We start from the raw sequence: 18,154 nt of genomic DNA on the forward strand, positions 1-18,154 counted from the left end.
GACCAATAGGATTTTCTCGAGGGTAGTGTTTTTGGAGAGGAAGCTGGGTGTTTCGGTCTTTTCCCCTTTGCTCATGTGGGGTGGGATATCGCCAGTCGAATGATTCTGAGTGGCAATCTGGCTTGAAGAACTTTTGCCCTCTTTCCTTCATTGATTGAGGATTGCTTCTTTCCCCTTTTCTCTTCTTTTCGATCTTTGATCGGGAATCCTTCTTTCCTTTCTTCTGTTATTTCCTTTATTTTCATCTCTTTTTTCCTTTTTTCTTTCTTTCCATTTCTTCCTTTTCTTTCTTTTCACTTTTTCCATCCCCATCCCTTCTTTGGGAAATCGGGTTTTAGCATTCTATTTGCTCTCCCTTGAGGAGATTTCACTGTCCTTTGCTTCGGGGGAAAGAATGAGGATTCCTTTTTTACAGGCCAAGGTTCAAAAAGGTCTGAGGTTGTGTCTCAATGGGGTCTTTTATCGTGGGAACCCAATCTTGATATCTGGGGCGAAACAAATCTGGGTGACAAGGTGTCGGTCTCGGGCCGAACTTCCACATTATTCCATAAGGCACGCGTGACAATGATGATTTGAAAATAACGTGCAAAATTAGTCATGGCTACAGCCAGGTGGGCACTCAAGCATCCCTTTTATGGCATCGTGACACTACGGTTGCGAATTTACACAGACAAACCCAACGTTTCCAAATTATGTTCTTTCAGCAGTTCAATGCATTCATCCATCCTTATCTCGGTTCATTCCGGAAAATAGACTCTTAGCATCAGTCCCTTGTTTCCAGAAGATGCGTTTGCTCTTTACGAATGATTTATACTTCTTAACTATAACATGTTGACCTTCGCGGTCTTTCTTTCTTTTTCCTTTTTGTTTCATCTTTATATATTCACAAAATTATACACCTGTGGTCCTTTATGAGGAAAACCTTTCTTTGTACATCTATATGACAAACTTTTTTGTACACGCATTAGAACTCTTCTTTTTACGTCACACGGTCTATATACAAACCTTATTTATATTCAAAGATTTTTTTCATTTTTCCCAACACACACTTATAGTTCACACAAAAGTTTCTTCATATACACTCGTTGCTCACACACACAAGAATTTCTTTCCACGCATCATTTACACACAAAAAACCTTCTATACACATTTTCCTTTTAAAAACATTTTTCTTTGTATACGCAGACATTTTATTCACAACGCTTCTTTCTTTTTTTATCATGATTTTGGTTCATTTTATTTTTAGGATGACGTTCCTAAATGGAAAACTCCACACAACTCCGGAATTTCAAAAACACACTATTGACAACAATGAAGTAAATACTAACGTAACAGTTCAAACGACATGTATGCACAAAACAAAAGTCAATCAAAACGAAATAAACGTTAGTCCCTCAGTTAAACAAAAGATAGCATACAAATGATAAATGATGGAACATACGAATTTAGGGATCCCACGGTCATGTGGCTCCGCATGCCCCCGGACTCTTGGGTCACGGTAACAAAAAGTGTGGTGGTCGACAAAAGCAGGGCTTTTGCTCCTACGTATCCTCAATTTGTGATGAGGAACTCAGACCTACGTAGTTCTTGCTAACTGTGAGACTAAAAATAGTCTCGGTGTTTTCTTTACCAAAATGCGAACATGCTTTAGTAAAGAGACAAAAAAAAAACTTCTAACTGATCAGAGCATCAAATGTTTTTTGGATGAAAAAATGATGTGTCTATCGGGGAAGGAGAGTATGCTGATGAAATTTTCTCATAACCGTAAATGAGATTTTGGATATTAGCATTTTGTTTCTAAATGACCATTTAGAGGAAGCACTGGGTTCAACAAAAATAGAAGAAAATCACTCAAAGTGTATCAATCTCACACAGGTAAGTGTTTTATCCTAATTCCGAACCATAGATATGTCATGACTTGATTTTGCAAATCATTTCCTATCAAATCAAAGATTACATGCGTGATCATGGATCAATAGGACTTATTTTGGGAATGGCTTTTAGGTGGGGAATTTGGCTTTGAGTGTTTTCGCCTTTTCCTTTTCTATTTTTGTTTAATGCGTGCACAGGATTTTGGTTGGCAATCAAAGGGAGAGGGCCACTTTGGGTCGTGGTTTCCTTTCTTTTTGTTTTCTTTTTTTGTTTTTTTTTATTTGGTGACAATTCTGTATTGTTCAGATATTGTCTGGTCCGAAGACCTTTCTGCATATTTCTTCTGTTTTCTTCCGATCCTTGATCGAGAATTTTCCTTTCTTCTTCTTTTTTTTCTGCTTTCTCCCACTCTTTCATTGGGAATTTTCTTTCTGTTTTGTGTCTTCTCCCTTTCTTGGATTGGGAATTTTCTTTTCTTTTTGTGTCTTCTCCCTTTCTTGGATTGGGAATTTTCTTTTCTTTTTGTGTCTTCTCCCTTCCTTGGATTGGGAATTTTCCTTCTCTTTGTGTTTTCTTCCAAGGGTAAGGATTATGGTGAGTTGGGATTTTGGCTCAAGGCTTGTAGAACGGCTGGTCATGATACATGTCAGGGTTTGACTAGCGGTTCGGGGATAAAGGGGATGTCCTACATTATTTCCATGATACACATGCAACAATGATGATTAGGAAATTTTATGCAAAACTGGTCACGCATGCACCCATGTGGACACTCAAGCATCAAGTTTGTATGGTCATGTGACACTAGGGCTCAGGATTCATTTTCCCTATTTTAAGTCAACCCAGTGTTTCCAAAATATGTTCTTCTATCAATTTGTGCATTCATCTGAGTCTATCTTGGGTGTTCGAAAAACTTTTCACAGCATTTACCCTTCAAATGTGTACACATTTTTTTTCAAAAACTGGTTAAGATCTGTGAAATCTTTCAAAAAAAAGCTGGAAGTTATCTCTTTTCACAAGCATGTTGTTCTTTAGCTAGACAACTTTTATTATTTTTTATTTCTATATTTTTTTTCTTCTTATTCTTTTCTTGCTCGCTCTCTTTTTTTCCATGAGATATTTTGCTACCTAAACATACGTATATTTTTGTGAAGTGTTTTGCTATATACATGTGTGTCCCAGGTATCTTGCTACCTAAACATACATACATATGTTTTGTGAGATATTTTTGCTATATACATGCATATCCAAGGTATCTTGCTACCTAAACATACATATATATATTTTGTGAAGTATTTTTGCTACATACATGCATATCCAAGGTATCTTTCTACCTAAACATACATATATATATTTTTTATGAGGTATGACTACCCTCCGAGCTTGTGCTTGTTTTATTTAAATTCCTAGGATCATGAGCAACTAGGTGTGTCCTGCTATGACTTGAGAAACAAAAAGTGATCAAATAACAAGCAGAGATTTAAAAGGTACTAGGTTGCCTCCTAGTAGCGCTTCTGTAACGTCTTGAGCTGGACGCTTAATGGCTTGTCGGTCACGGACCTAGTACCTTGCTTACCTTTGGCTCTGGACTTGGTCGCCTATTGCTCGGCCATGGGTCGTAAGCAACTCTCTAACCTTTTTGTGGATGAGCTGACGTAAACTCTAGAGGTGATGGAGGTGTGTCTGTTGCCCGCTGCCGGCCATCCCCAGGCTGCTGTGGTGTTTCGCCCTGCGCCTGCCTGGAAGCGCAGTACTTCTTGACGAAAGCTCGATTAGTAGGGGGCCTGATGCCCTTGCTGGAGGTGACAGGCACTCCGTAGAACTGACAGAGACCTGTAATTAGAGCTTGACAATTCCAAGACCCTGTTGGGCTTCTTCGGGTCCACTGGGTGTTTTGCAGGCGCGATCCCTGCAAACAATAGATGAAATCAGAAATCAGTCGAGCGATGTGCATACTTACCTATGATGACGTGACCTTGTCGGGGGGAACGGGCACCCTGTAGGACTACAGAGGCCCGTAACCAGAGCTAGAAACCCCAGGGACCTGTTTGACTTCTCCGGGTCCACTGGGTCTCTTTGTGGGTGCGATTCCTGCAAACAATAGATGGTATCAGAAATTAGTTGAACCATCTGTATACTTACCTATGTCACAATGGCATGACCTCGCTGGGGGAACGGGCCCCCTGTAGGACTGACAGAGGCCCGTAACCAGAGCTGGAAACCCCAGGGACCTGTTGGACTTCTCCGGGCCCACTGGGCGTCTTGTGGGTGCGATCCCTGCAAACAATAGATGACATCAGAAATCAATTGAACCATGTGCATACTTACCTATGTCATGACGGCACAGACCAACCGATACATCTGTAGGGGGAGATTGGCATTGTGGTCGCCGGGCAGAATGTTACTTAATAGCAACGTCATCCATATCCATGTAAAAGTGGTCATGTTGGTGCGCATGATCTACACTCGTCTTTTTGCAGCGGCACGGGTGAAATCTTGCCCCGGTATGCATACTAGATGCGTGATAGCCTCCCTCTCTGGATGTGCTTGCACAGTTGGTCGCCCTCCAATATCAGGGGGTGGCCCAGGAACTGATAAAAGGAAACTACTGGCCCCTTAACCGAGAGCGCAAGTCTCGGTTAAGCATCTAAGGGCAAAGGACCTTATATTCTCTTAAGGTGTGGATATAGAGCACACTGAAAATGAGGACGCGTAGCCCTCTAAAGGTGAGGGCGTGCAGCCCTCTGCAGGCGAGGACATATAGTCCTCTAAAGGTGATAGGTACTAGTACCCAAGGGTCCACCTTTATGAGAAAGCAAGAGATCGACTCATCGAGAAGGCAGGTCATCCAAAAAGATTGGACACGAGATGTAGGAACTCTATGCAGTTAACATGATTTTTAGGGATGCAGACGCATGCAACCTTTGTTGTGAAATTTGGTAATGCTGACCGCACATGAAACAATGCAATGCAATGGAAAGTTGTACAATGTTCATGACATTCTTCCCCTATTTTGTGATTTTGATTTTTTTTTTTTTTTTGGAAAACACAGATTGACTGTCCTTTTGAAAAAGGTGATAATTCATGCAACCTTATCCTATCTTTTGCAAATCTCTCCGGGAACTCCCTAGAGTGTATATCATGTTTGATTTAGTCACTTGACCATTTTGGAGTGACGGCAATGGAGTCGTTTGACGTTTAATCAATCTATTGAAATTCCAGGGTTTGTCTCCCCTTTCTTTGTTTAAAAACATCGACGGGTGAGAACTTTTGATCTGCCCCTATGTTCACTTGAGGCTCATGCACGATGCCCCTCATTGCCTCAGTGTAAGGCTTTGGGGTACCAATTGTTATCTTTCGTCATGACCTTGTATCTGGGAACCTATTGGGTGAAAACTTCTAATCTGCCCCTAGGTTCGCTTGAGGTTTTTGCATGGTGCCTTTCATTGTCCCAGTGTAAGGCTTTGAGGTACAATCGTTGTCTTTCGTCATGACCTTGTAGCAAGGAACCTATTGGGTGAGAACTTCTAATCTGCCCCTAGGTTCGTTTGAGGTTTATGCATGGGGCCTTTCATTGCCCTAGTGTAGGGCTTAGAGGTACCAATTGTTGTCTTGTTTTCACAACCTCGCAGTGAGGAAGAACGAAAGATGCAGTCGATTCTTGCAAAAAGAATTTTCCAAGGACGAGAAATAGTTGAAGGATCTTTCAGTTGATGGATTAAGTCAAATGACTCCTATGTAGAAGCAAGATGTTTTGATGTCTTGATGATGCTAAAGGATCAAGTGCTTCTAAGTTTTACTCAAGACAAGAATCCAAGAAAATCAAGATATATGATCAAGTTGATCTCTAGAATCTTTAAGAAGAAGTTTCCAAATTGAATATACAAAAGGTTTGACCAAAGAATTCTATCATTTCAAATTGAGATTTTCTCTATGGTAATCGATTACCGACAATTGAAAATGTTTTAATTCAAATTTTTAAAACCTGTAATCGATTACACAAGTCTTGTAATTGATTACCAGAGGGGATTTTCAGAAAATAATTGCCAAGAGTCACACCTATTCAAATTTTTTATGAATGACCATCAAAGGTGACTTGGACACACGAACTTAAAGGGAGTCTTCATTCCCCAAAAAAGTTTTATCCTCTCAAAAGATTAAGAGTTTTTCTGAACTGAAATGTTTTATCCTCTCAAAAAGATTCCTTGGTCAACCACTTGCATATTCAATAAGGAATTTTGATTGATCTTCATTTTACAATCTATCTCTTTTAAGAGAGATTTCTTCTTCTCTTTTTCTTATTTCTGAAAAGGGATTAAGAGACCGTGGGTCTCTTGTGGTAGGGGATTCTTGAACACAAGGGAAGGGTTGCCCATGTGTGCATTGTTAATCCGAAAAGAGAGAGTGAAAGTTTAATTGGGGAATAATCTTCGTATCTTAATTCAACCCTCATTTTTCTTAAGTTAACTGAGGCCATTTGTCCAACATCCTATTCTTGATAACTCACTTCTCTCTAAAAAGACAAAATTTCCAGAATGATAAAATGAGGTTACATGAATGTCTTGAAAACACAGTCAATCAAATGCTTTTTTTTTTTAAACTCCCTTTTTTATTTTTATTTTGAAACTTATTTGTTTTGAACTTTACTCGTTGATTTATGGCACCCCCACCAACGTGCAAGACGAGTAATCTCTGATTGAACGGTCTTGGAAGTCCAAACTTAGGAGCACAGGTCGCTTGAGCAAACAGACCAATGGCTTGCACCCACATTCCGGTGAAAGTTGAATAAGCAAAGATGCGTTTGCGAGAGGATGAGGGACAAAGATATCAACTTTATCCATTTCTTTTAACATTGTAACTGTGGTTTACAATAATGGTACAAACTTGAAAATCCTGATGGGTCATTAGAGACATCTAACAACAGCTTTCAAAATTGCCCCATGTGTGGCATCCCTTGTCAATGTCAGGATTTACACGCGATTCTTCTCAAGTTTCAGCCAGCCCGCATCAATTAGACCTTGCACATTACGCTTCAGGCCCCTACAATGCTCAATGGAATGCCCCGGGGCCTCTCCATGACAAGCACACGTTGCGTTCGAGTCGTATTCTTGGAGAAATGGAGGTTGATGAACCTCGGCTAGGGTTATGGCTACCATTGAATTATCAAGTAGATATGGGAGCAAGTCAGCATAGGACACTGGAATTGGGGTGAATTCTAAGGCTTTCTCGCTGTAAAATTCATTTCTTGGTTGGTGTTTTGGTTTACGCTAAAGGTGGTGTTTGTCATTGGAAGTGCGGTAGGTAGGCTTTGTGATTGATTTTAGGGATGGCCTTTGTGGACAACTGGGCGGTGGGTAAGGAGAAGGTTTGTTATTGGCTGAGTAATGACATTGTTGGGTTGGTGGGAAACTTGGTTGTATTGGAATGGCAGTCACAGCACGGGCTTCTCCTTCATCCTTACCCTCTTCATTTGCCCCAGTTTTCTCATTTGTCCAAGCAGGATGACTAAATTTGCCTCTTTTCAGACCCACATCGATCCTTTCACTGGCAAAGACCAAATCCGCAAAGCTTTGAAGGTGCGTAGCCCACCATTTTCCATAGTAGAATACTGGTAATGTGTCTACTATCATTATCATTTTTTTTCTCCGTCATTGAGGTGCCACTTGAGCTACCAGGTTCTTCACCTTTGGGCGTATTCTTTGAAAGATCTGTGCCCCTTTTTGCACATGTTCTGTTGTTGCATCCTATCCGGAACCATATCAAAATTGTACTGATACTACCTAACGAAGGCAAGCATTAGGTCCTTCCAAGAGTGGACTCGAGAAGGTTCCAGGTTAGTGTACCAGGTAACAGCTACCCCAGTAAGATTTTCTTGGAAGGAATGTATCAGCAGTTCCTCATCTTTTGCGCGTGCCCCCATCTTCCGATAATACATCTTTAGATGGTTCTTGGGGCAAGTAGTCCCCTTGTACTTGTCAAAGTCCAGCACCTTGAACTTGGGAAGGGTGATGATATTGGGTACTAGGAACAACTCTTCTAGGTTAGCAAAGGCATAATCTTCACCTCCTTCAATGGCCCTGAGCCTTTCCTCAAGATGACCCAACTTTCCCATTTCTGCCATAGCATGAGGGTTTTTACTTGTCGTGGAATGCAAGAGGTGTAGTTGTGGGTGATACTGAGGGCCTTCCGAATTGTTTTCAAGGGGTATACCACCAACTGCTTGCCCTTCAGTGGCATATCCGAGCCAAGGCTCGAAGTCGGCTAGATTGTGATGGGGAATTTCATGTGTCTCACCCATGGGTTGAGAGACATGTGCATGATCAGTTTGGGGTTGTTGGCTCTCAATGGGTATAGGAGTGGAGTTATTGACATCCTCATTGGGAGTGTATGCCACATTGGGTGGTGTATAGTTGGGAGGCAGGCCATATGGCGGGAAGGCGTGCTCGTTTTGAATTTGCACATCATGGGGGCCGCCCATACTTCCCAAATCTTTGCTTACCATAGTTGAGGTTGGATGATTCATTTGGTTGAGGCCAGATTGGGGCATCGGATTCACCTTAGCAACAGTGCTGGTAGCGGCAACTGCAACTGCACTGGCTTCCATTATCTTCTTCATGATCATCATGGCCTCCATTATCAAGGCCATTTGCTCTTTCATGGCCTCCATGTCGGCCTTCATCTTCTCTTGTACCTCCTCTGCTTTACCCATTACTCTAGCTCTAGCACAGGTTCGGTGAGGGCACCGTAAAGCATGCTTTTTTTTTTCTTTTTGATAACAATGATTAAGTTCTTTTTTTTTCAAGGAAAGAATGCAATGAGCAATGCAACCAATGAACAACATGGATGTATGCGAATGATGCACAGTTGAAGTATTGCAAATTTGTACACTGGATATGGGGTTGAATCAATTTAGATTTTCAACATGGTCCATGACATCTTCGTCAAGGTGAAACTGGAAGTAATAGGGACATCAGCAGCCCTAAATGTGTTTGGCAGTAGACGAAGGAGCGATGTAACATGATCCATCTTTTGCCCCAATTTTTGCAAGATGGTTACTTCCATACTTCAACTTGACTCGATGAACCTTTTCGTAAAAGCACGAGCTTGGTTCAACCCCATAACCCAGAGAATAGCAATTTTGATCGCCAATACTTTAACAACATTTCATAGGGATGAAAGACTCGAGAATACGCATGCTATGCATGGAAAATGTAATTATGAGATTGAGATGCCCGAAGGGACATCCTTTATTAGGTACCATGCTCAATCATTTTGTTTTTTTGTTCGTGTTTTTTTTTTTAATTTTAGAAATGGGTTTATGATCCCAACATGGTTGGCTCATGGTACCTAACACATGCAACTAAGAATGCATCATGAATTTTCATGCTTCCCCTTTTTTTGTTTTTGTTTTGTAGAGGAAAATACAAGGATCATGTATGAGCAAACATGTAGAACAAAAAGTATGTTGAACGCATACGCATGATGATGCAATGACTCATGCAAAATGGGAATGTGATAACGGACAAATGCAGGAACGATATGTTCATTATGATGCTGAAGAGATGTTTATGTGGTGCATGATATGAATGCATTTACGGACACGAGAGCCCGGAAAATTATCTCTCCTTATTGCGCATTTGGGGGGCGCAGTGCCCCATGTGTGCAGTTAAGAAGACGATATGGATCTTCCGGCTTCCCATGACAAAAGACGAGACCCACATACAACGCATGTGTGACGGTAAGATGCAGATGCGCATGCATGAAACGGAAAGAAAACAACACAAAGGGGGAATTCACACATACGAGACTGCAGAGATCCAACTTTAATGCTACGTTTTGGGCATAATGGCGCCTCAACGTAGTATTAAAAAGGTTATGTATTACTCTAAAGAAACCAAACATCACTAGCAAAACTATAAACCAGTGCTATTTACCAAAAAATGCATGAGAACGAATGGCACGGAGCGTGTTTGCTCTTTGCCCCTATTTGGGAACCTATAGGACAATATCTAGGGGTCTCTAATAACTACTCCCCACAATTCATAACTCACACGGCTGTTTTCTAGAGGTATCATCACTCAAGATAATAATATTGTGGCGGTATGGAATACCAGCGACAACACATTATAAAGAGAGAAAGCTCTAGACGAGGTTTCACTATTATCAAGCAAGTCGGAGACCTAGCATGATGATAGATTCACCTCCACTCCTTAAATTCCCATGAACCCGGGTATAGGGCCCCTTTTTTACTCAAACCCGTGGGTGCTTAGAATGCAGTGTAAAGAATGTGAAATAGATAACAGTTATTTACATTTTGCACAGTTCAACAAATGCACACACGAAGTTTCACAAATCCACAATTCCTTAAAATAGGCCTAACTCACAAAAATAATCCCCAGTGGAGTCGCCAACTGTCGCAACGTGCCCTTCGCGGGCGAGCAAGGGCGAGGCTCACGGGTGCGCTTTCCAAAGGAGGAAAGATGCGCGGAGTTGCCACCAACATTTATTTGTGGAAAACGTCGGAAAAACCGAAGGAAACCGGTCAAAATGAAAATTCTAAGTTCGGGAGTTGTATTTACGCTTGAGGAAGGTATTAGCACCTCTTACGTTTGTCTCGAAAGACAACAACCTATTTTTAGAATTGTGGAATTGTGTTATCTTAACTTTTATTTCTTTTTATTTTTTGAGGTCGACAAAAGCGGGGCTTTTGCTCCTACGTACCCTCCTTTGGAGAGGAAATCAGACCTACGTAGTTCTTTCTTATGCGTGAATCAAGCGATTCTTTTTACTTGAAGGGTGATCATTTTAAGGCGTTGGACCTTAAAAATGATCCATTTACTTGGTAAGAAACTGAAATGATAAACTTTCAAAACCCTATTTTTGTGGACGAGCTTGACTAGGCGAGTTGATTTTAGCCTTAATTTCACTTTAGTTATTTAGTCAATTCAATTAAGAATGAGAAATCCCAAAGAGAAAACGTCCGATTGATCTTTCGCTTTTATTTTACTAAAAGGTATTTTTTGATTATTATATTATTATTTTACCTCTTTTTTTATTTCCAACGTGATTACGGCACGACCGAACGGTCAGAATTCATTTTAACCAAAATTAACGGATGACACAATTCAAACGATCGGTGGAAATTTATTTTATTTTTAGATTAGGCGAGAAATGACTTAAATAAATGGCTTAAGCACGTCAAAAGGGGGTATAAAAAGTAAATGAAAACGAGAATAAAAATACATGAAACACAATGTGGACCACCACGGGTACATATAATGAATTGAAAAGCTTGGTTTGAGGTACTTACCCGTTGAAGACTGAAGAAAACGAAGAACGAACGGTGAATCTTGAAGAACGGTCGAGAATCTTCGCGTAATTACTCACGGAAACATTACGGAAACGTTACGGAAGCGCCTCGACTTAGATTTTCTTCACGGAACTAATTTTCCTCAGCAAATTCGAAAGAGAGAGAAGTGCCTAAGGGGCTGAACCCTTTTCTTCTTCACTTCTCCCCCTATTTATAGCAAAATAGGGGAGAAGTTTGCTGCCCAGCTCGCCCAGGCGAGCAAGGTTGCTTCCTCCAGAAGCAACAGCCTTCTGGAGGAATCTTCTGGAGGGCCCAAGTGGGCCTGGTTGCTATTTGCACCCCCCTTTTTTTTACTAAATGCACCCCCTTTCTATTTTTTTGTAATTCTTTTTCCGTAACGTTACGAAACTTTACGAATTTCGTAACGATACTTATTTTCCTTCCGTAAGGTTACGAATCCTTACGGATTATGTATTTACTCTTTTTTACCTTTCGAAGAAGTTACGGAAACTCACGGATTGCGCAAAAACACCTCTTTTCAACTTCCGCCATAATACGGAATTTCACGGATCGCGCAAGCCTGCTTCCTTTTGATTTCTGAGACGTCTCGGGACTTCATTTATTGTGCAACAAAGGACGCCAAGTATCTCAAAGCGGCTAACCAAAGGTTGCATGTTATCAAGTAATAATCCCCGGACGAAATTAGGGTATGACAATACCCATTAGGTATGATAATACCAGTGCAATTAATCTTTCCAAAAATCTAGTTCAACATTCTAGAACCAAGCATATAGAAATTAGGCACCATTTTCTAGGAGATCATGTTCTAAAGGGAGATTGTGTGCTAGAATTTGTTGATGCAAAGAATCAGCTTGCTGATATCTTCACAAAACCTCTCCCCAAAGAAACATTCTTTTCCATTAGAAGAGAATTAGGCCTCTTATATATTAGTGATTTGGATAAATAAGGATTGATTGGTTGATTGAAATATTTGTGGTTAATGATTGATTGATTGTATTTGATTCTAAGATTTTGATTGTGTTTGATTGGTGTGTTATTGTGTGATTGATGCTTGTTTCATTGAATTAAATAAGTATCAGTATTGATGATTGATATAGTTAGATGTTTTTAGCATAGACATAGATAATTTTTAGAGGAAAAAGCCTAGTTAGTGTTCTGGTAATCGATTACCATTATGTGTAATCGTTACACAAGAACAGGTAGCCTGTAATCAATTACAGCAACTTGTAATCGATTACCAGAAGGCTAAGTGCTCCTGTAATCGATTACCAAATCTTGTTATCGATTACAGAACGTCATCTTCTATAAATAGACACGTTTCAGAAGCTGCAGCCACGAAAACTTCAAGCTACGGCACCCCTTTTCTCCCAAAACTTCCAACCATCATATCTCACTCGTTTCTCAACCAAATCACCTCCCACAAAGCCCATTTTTCATCATTTTTTATTCTCTTTCATTCCAACCGATCAAAATCTTCAATAACTTTATCAAATGGCAGAATCATCCAAGAAGCGTAAGGGTTCATCCACCTCTGTTGCAGCAACTCGAACACCACGTCCCGGGGCCACCGGAGCATCCCCGACACCAATTCTACCCTCCTTGTCATCCTCTACACTGTTTTCATCTTATGAATAGTGTATCCAGTACTCCTTTCTCTTTCAATCACGTCAAATTCTTGATCCCAAATATCTTGACCTAGAATTCTTTGATGGGGAAGCATTTGATTGCTATCAAGTGTTTCAAAACACTGGTATGATTCCATTTATGTCATTAAATGTACCATATTATCCTGAATTAGTCCAAGTCTTTTATTCAAATTTTCAAATTCAGGGTAGCACATTAATTTCTAAAGTGCATGGCATATCAATGGTTATTGATGAATCTATTTTCTTTTCATTGACACATCTGCCCAGTCAAGGTGCACCTTTTGAGGGCACCATTGTTGATGACTGGAAGTTTGATTACTCCAGTCTTGATGCCCGCCGTATGGTCTGCAATGATCAGGCGGATATGACCGGCAAATTTCTTGCCGATTCATTGACATTCAATTGTTGCATCATGCACTACATCATTGTTCGCATTCTATTACCCAGATCATCAAACTTAGCTCAAGCCTCTGAAGAGGATTTAATATTGATGTGGGCTTTTCACACTGGTTGTCCAATTGACTGGGCCCATTTGATCAGATACTGCATGCATAAGGCATTGTGGTCAAATGCACCTTTGCCTTATCCACAGCTTGTTACTTTTTTTCTTCATCATTTTCAAATTCCCTTAGATAATGAGCCATTTGTGAAAGTCAAATGCTCCTTTGCTATTGGTGTCGGTGCGGTAACCTCCTTAGGCTACCGTAAGGACATGGATGGGCAATGGTTGATGAAGGATGTGCAACCTCCACAAGACAAACGTACTCCCTCTCCTCCGCCTCAACAAGATGACTCTTCCGCCCTCATGCATGAAGTTCTTTCGTAATTATGAGGACTCCGCACCTATGTTTGTGAGCACTTTGATTCCTTGGATGGCCATATCGATGCCATTGATGCTCACTTTGTAGGCATGGATACCCGCATCACTCAGCTTGAGGAGGATATAAGTTATGTTCGTCAATGCTTCGACCTTCCACCACCATCTTCATAGATTTAGATTATTATTATATTTGATTTTACGTCGTGTATTTGGCTATGTTTTATGACATTATTCTCTGAACTTTGGTTATGTTTAAGTATTTGGCACTTAGTTATTTACGACTAAATTATGTTTGATTTCGACTTGTGACTGATTATGACTGTGTTATTTTCTGCCTTATGTTAATTTCCACATACTTTGGCCTTTTGATGTTGCCAAAGGGGGAGAGAAACGAGGCTTTGAAGCTTAGAAATCAAGAAATTATAAATCCCAAAACATAAGGGGAGTATGGTATGAGTGAATTTTCTATCTTGTATATATTCTATCTTGTATCTTGATTTCAGGAATTAAATTGTCATCATCAAAAGGGGGAGATTGTCGAAGCAAAGACATTTTGATGTTTTGATGATGCCAAAGGATCATGCACTTCTCAAGTTTAATTCAAGACAAGAATCCAAGAAATTCAAGATATGTGATCAAGATAATCTCTAGAGACTTAGGAAGGGAATTCCAAGTTGAAACAACAAGAGGTTTGGCCAAAGAATTTAAGCTAAAATGTTTTTACAAAATATTTACTCTCTGGTAATCGATTACCAGAGGATGTAATCGATTACCAGTGGCAAAATACTTCCTGAAATGCTTTTAAAATGATTTTGAATACTTTTGAAAGCATGTAATCGATTACTAGCAGTTGAAACTATTTATAACAACTATTAGAAATTTGAATTCAAATTTTACAATGTGTAATCAATTAGACTTGGTTGGTAATCGATTACCAGCAGTTATTGAATGTTTTTAATTCAAATTTTAAAGCTTGTAATCAATTACACAAGTCTTGTAATCGATTACCAGAGGAGATTTTCAGAAAATATTTTCCAAGAGTCACATCAGTTAAGTTGGTATTTGAATGGCCATCAAAGGTCTATATATATGTGACTTGGAACACGAATTTGATTAGAGTTTTTCTGAACAAAAATTCTTATCCTCTCAAAAGCAAAATTGTCTTATCCTCTAAAACATTCCTTGGCCAAAACACTTGCAATTCAATAAGGAATTATTTGAGTGCTTCATTGTTCAATCTATCTCTTTCAAGAGAGGTTTCTTTTTCTCTTCTTCTTACTTCTGAAAAGGGATTAAGAGACTGAGGGTCTCTTGTTGTAAAGAAATTAGAACATAAAGGAAGGGTTGTCCTTGTGTGGTTCAGAACTTATAAAGGGTTTTTACAAGATAGTGAAACTCTCAAGCGGGTTGCTTGGGGACTGGACGTAGGCACAAGGGTGTGGCCGAACCAGTATAAAACTGAGTTTGCACTTTCTCTTCCCTTAAACTCTTTTATTTATTGTTGCTTTACATTTACATTCAGATTGGTTATTTTGAATCATCTTTTAGAAATCTATCTTTAAGGGAATTTGGAACTTGCATTAAAATCAAAGTAGAATTTTAATTGGGGAAATAGTTTGTAATATCTTAATTCAACCCCCCTTCTTAAGATATCGGAGGTCACCTGTCTAACAATATATCCAATGGTGCCAACTACACTAGTTGTGTCTAGCACTTGGTCATGGCTATAAAGCCTTGCTAGTCCAAAATCACCCAAACGAGCATTGAATTCACCATCTATTAGAATATTGCTTGATTTCACATCTCTATGGATCACCACTTGCTCCCACTCTTCATGAAGATATAATAACCCTGTAGCTACACCTTTGAGAATATTGAATCTCTTGTCCCAATCCAAAGCAAAATTTATGTTGAATCGGAAAGAGTCAAGACTCATATTTTGGAATGTAATCATAAATTAGGAGAAGGTCATTATTTTGCTTGCACCATCCTTGAAGGTTGACCAAATTCTTGTGCCTCAATCTCCCTAATCTTTCAATCTTAGCTACAAATTCCCTCATCCCTTGCATTGGACTTCTCATGATCCTTTTGATAGCAACCTCAGTTCCTGTGTTAGGCAACACACATTTGTACTCAGCACCAAAGCCTCTGACTTCAATTAGCAGGCTCATTATGAAATCTTTGTTGTTATGTGAAGATCTCTATATCTGAACCTGTGAGGACAATCTAGCTCCCAGCCTTCAAGGGTTTCAAACATTATGTATCTCTTATAGAGTGTCACAATAAACAACAACACTACTAGAAAATAGACTTTTAACATCAGTTATTAAGGACTGACAACATCAGTTTTTTAAAAAAAAATATCGGTTTTTTAAACAATAGGCTTTAAAACAAAAAATGATGTTGTGGTTAACTAACAACATTGATTTGTCTAAAAACTGATGAAACCAATGTTATCAGTCAATCACAACATCGATTTTTCTAAAATCCAATGTTGGTGAGTAGAAAAAAATCATCATTTTTTCTAAAACCGATGTTGTTTTTTGGAATTTTTTTTAATATGTTGTCTGTTTTTTTAATTAACCTGCAAATTGAAAAGCAGAACCAATCTAGACAGTTTTCAAATAGTCTTTATCAGGCAGTTCAAATTTTGTCCATAATAATTGAATATTTACTATCGATTAAAAGAAATATTTAAAGTAATGAAAGTCATTACTTAATATCATTTGTAACCTAATATAAATTTGCATAACTCTATAGGGCATTGGATAGAAGAATCCAAGAAGATTAGGCCAGAGATGCAAGAGAAGGCCCTAGGGTTCTCATGAGCTTTAGGGTAGATTTCGGGCCCATGGGCTAAGTATGAGCCCACTTATCTTTGTACATATTAGATTAAGGTTTCATTATTTTTGGGCCTTGTATTTAGGGCTCCATAATGTAGGTAGGGTACCCTAGAAATGTAAGATTTTTCAACCCTTGTATTTTAGGGCACCTAGACTAGTTTTTGTATTTGGGGTAGTTTTGTAATTTTACATGCATTAAGTGAATATTTAATGTGTATGCTGGAAAATAAATTTAATTGAATTGGGAAAAAACCAATCCAATTAAATTTTAGAGGGGGAGGTGAGCATTTGCTTGCTACACTACATTGCCACATCATGAGGCAGGTAAAGCATGAAGGACATGCACAAAGTGTGATTATATAATGTGACAATGAGGTGTAGCAAGCAAATGTTCACCTCCCCTCTAAAATTTAATTGGATTGACCTTTTCCCAATTCAATTAGATTTATTTTCCAACACACACATCAATTTTTCACTTAATACATGTGAAATTACAAAACTACCCCTAATACAAAAACTAGTCTGGGTGCCCTAAAATACAAGGGCTGAAAAATCCTATATTTCTAGGGTACTCTACCTACATTGTGGAGCCCTAAATACAAGGCCCAAAAGAATGAAACCTTAATCTAATATGTACAAAGATAACTGGGCTCATACTTATCACATGTGCTTGAAATCCACCCTAAGGCTCATGAGAACCCTAGGAACTTCTCTTGCATCTTTGGCCCAATCTTCTTGGAGTCTTCTATCCAATGCCCTTGGGGTGTAGGATTGTATCATTCCCTCCCCCTTGAAAAGGATTTGACCTCAAATCCAGAGGTTCTTAAAACTCTAGACTTCTTCCCTCAACACCTATAAAAAGAATAAAAACATATATATTAGTGGTGTTTGGCTTGTTGGAGTAAGGTAAGGTCTGAAAACCCATTTCCTGGGCATCTTCCCATGAGAGAACATGGTTCCTCACCAACTCAATGAATGGTGCTACAAGTATAGAAAAATATGGGACGACCCTTTTGTAAAAGTTTGTTAAGTCATGAAAGCCCCAAATTTTCCTTATACTTGGTGGAGTGAACCACTCAGGAATTACCTTTATTCTCTTAGGGTTTGTGGAAACCCCTTAATCACCATTTAAAAAATTAGGGAAAGTAATGCAATATAACGTACCTTTTTTATATTCTCATGTTGATTACTCCTATAAAAAGTATGACAAACCTAAGGTGTCCCATATAAGCACCTAGGTTTGTATTGAAACAAAAAATAAGAACAAACCAACCTACTAAGTCCCTATGTACATAAATCATGAAAATGTTGAGTGCATGAATGATTTTACAAAAGAGGGTTGCACTACTAAACACATTCATCATACCACCTATTTTAGGAATTTGTTGCCTAATAATACCTATTTTGGGCACCAACAAAGCACAAGGATTTAAGCTCTTACTAACCAAACCCTCATCCAACAACTCCTTTTACTTGAGGAATAACCTTAAGCCCAAGAGGTGTGACAGTGCTAACAAGTGTCTTTTGACAAAGGAGAAAATGTGGAGGTTTTCTAAGAGGGAAAGTTTCTTTAATGTTTGTCTTTAATTCAAAATGAATTTCCTTCTTAGCTAACCTCTTGGAGGAGACACTTACTGATGTGAAC

At 39.2% G+C, this 18,154-nt stretch overlaps 1 pseudogene; it reads right to left on the bottom strand.

The window, feature by feature from the left end:
- The window catches only part of LOC106799806 (lectin-domain containing receptor kinase VI.4-like), a 31,370-nt pseudogene extending 14,978 nt beyond the window's left edge, over positions 1-16,392 (bottom strand).
- Between the last annotated feature and the right edge of the window lie 1,762 nt (positions 16,393-18,154).

The sequence above is a fragment of the Glycine max genome, chromosome 1, assembly GCF_000004515.6.
Source record: "Glycine max cultivar Williams 82 chromosome 1, Glycine_max_v4.0, whole genome shotgun sequence".
In the NCBI taxonomy this organism is placed as follows: Eukaryota; Viridiplantae; Streptophyta; class Magnoliopsida; order Fabales; family Fabaceae; genus Glycine; species Glycine max.